Genomic DNA, 2425 nt, shown 5'->3' with positions numbered 1-2425 from the left:
GAGAGAGAGAGAGAGAGAGAATCTGAAAAGGTTAAGAACAAAAAGAAAGTCCAAAATGGGTTAGCAGGTGAGACCACAGCTCAGAAAGCTCTCTGTGTAGGTCTGCACTTTATATACCCAGGGATAAATGGATACAGAAATCCCTCCCCATCCTCCGCACACACAGCAAAAATACAATAAATCAAAAGTCAGAAACAAAATGCATTTCTCATCATAAGTTTTGTGCAATGAACTTAATGCTTCAAGTCAGTTCTGGATGAAGAACAAAGAGGCCGGGAATCTTCAGGCATCTGTATATACACCTTATGTCATGTATTTAACTTAGAATTGTATTCTACTCTATGTAATTATGAAACACATCCAAAATCAAGATAGGAATAAAATTCTTAAAATTCAAAAGAGAGTGAAACAAATGAGCCTTAAATTATACTGCATGCATAGCAATTTTGACACAACTATAGATGCTAAAATTACTTCAACAGGATTTGAAATGCTACATGCAAAGCACACTGTGGAAATGCCTAAGCCATCAAAACAAAAGAATCACCAAACTCAGTGTTTCCAGAAACACATTGCTAGTGATCATAGTGCAGCATTGCCTGAACACACACACACACACACACACACACACACACACACACACACACACACTTTTACATAGATAGTATGATAAAGAGTGTAATTCACCTGACTATACAGAAACCAAGGTCACTATCAGTGATTGCCAAGACAGCAAGACAGATGGGGAGTGGAGACAGATAAAAGATTCTACTCTATCAAAATAGTGAACATTTATTTTGGTCATTAATAATAGATTTGTGATACTTAGCTGGCATAACATTATCATTAAAGTGGCTGTCTTAGGGCAAGTTTTATCCATTTCACTTCCAATGTGCTGACCCCCACAATTTCCCCCAAATTTGAGAGACTCAACTGCATAATTTGTGTAATGGAGGACTGCTTTCACATTAAGTCCTATAAAACACAGACTTCTACCTCTAGGAATATGTAGTACTTGGTGTTTTCTACTTTCTCTTGCTATAAGGACATTATATTTATAACAAACATGAGATGCAAAAAAAAAAAAAAAAAAAAGAAGAGGTAAATAATGTTGAGCCACAGAACACAGAGAAAACACTTGTTGACATCCTTGGAATTTCCTCTTGCCTCACACATAGTAGAGTTGGAACAGGATAATGGTAGCTTCAAAAGGCTAGTCCAAATGTCTCTTCAAAATTCCGTTCTCTGCACATATCCTAATGAATAGGAAATGAGCATCAAAGGAATATAAAACTTTCGCAACAATAGACCTGACATCCCAGACAAAAGCCACAGAACAGGTATGTCATCCTCTCTCTCACACACACCCATTTCAGCAACCCTCTAGTGGGAGATCTAGACTGGCTCTTTCCTAATCACTTTGCTGATTGGAAGGATAACAGAGAAAACTTAAGAGGAAAGGAACCCATCAGGAAAGTCAATCCAAACCCCTGGGTAAGGTGAATGGGAAGGCACAGACAGACTGAGTTCTAGTCTACCTGGGATGATGCTGTAAGTCCTATTTTACTCAGTGGGGTTCAGTCAGAGGAGGCACAGTGGAGACTTAGGAAGTAGGTACCACCTAGCTGTTATTTTTCCTCTCTTACTTCTACATCTTTATGAAGTAGAAGCTCCTGGAGAAGCCATCATTTTCATGCTAGTAAGAGCAAAGCCATGGTAGTATGCCAGAACCCTACATTTTTCTGGAAGTAGTCCCTAAGGGCAGAATGGGGGAGCCTAGATGTGTATGGGAGTAATGAAGAACAGAGAGCAAATAGATTATAAACATAATAAAGAGTGTGTTTCAGAGACCTGTGGCATTTGCCAACTATGTGCACAATTCCATGGTTTCAGAATAACTTTTCAATAAATGGTGCTGAAGAAATTTAAACAGCCAGAGACACAAAAGAAAACAGAAACCCAAAAGATGATAGTGAGGGTATAGAGAAACTGGTTTCCTCACATATGGCTGTTGGGAATGAAAAATGGCACAAACTGCCCTGAAACCTTCCTGGAAATTTCTTTAAAATTGAACTTGTAACTACTGCATGAATCAGCAATTGTGTTCCTAAACATATATCCTAGGTAATTGAAAACTTTCTTCACACGGCACTCTCCACACAAATCTTCACAGAAGCTCTCCTAAGCATTATTCACCAACTCGAAGCAAGCCAGATGTCCTTCTAACGGTAAATATTTAAACAAATGTGTCCATACCATTCGATATTACCCAGCAATGAAGAACAATGGTCCACATAGATGAATTTGTAGAGGATCATGTTACTTTGTGGTTATGTTATGTAGCTAGATGGGTGTTTGCCTGATGTGTTGGTCAGCTTTCTCTTGCTGTGTGTATGTTGGCTTACATTTTAGCAAGCTCAATTTC

General features: G+C 38.5%; 1 non-coding gene across 1 annotated transcript; it reads left to right on the top strand.

Moving 5' to 3' along the window:
• Positions 1–821: 821 nt before the first annotated feature.
• Positions 822–979, top strand: LOC115031641. The gene has a single exon (XR_003837310.1). It is a non-coding gene; the product is annotated as a U1 spliceosomal RNA (small nuclear RNA).
• Positions 980–2425: the final 1446 nt, after the last annotated feature.

Source organism: Mus caroli, chromosome 7 (assembly GCF_900094665.2).
Source record: "Mus caroli chromosome 7, CAROLI_EIJ_v1.1, whole genome shotgun sequence".
NCBI lineage: Eukaryota > Metazoa > Chordata > Mammalia > Rodentia > Muridae > Mus > Mus caroli.
This window is presented reverse-complemented; position numbering and strand designations above follow the sequence as displayed.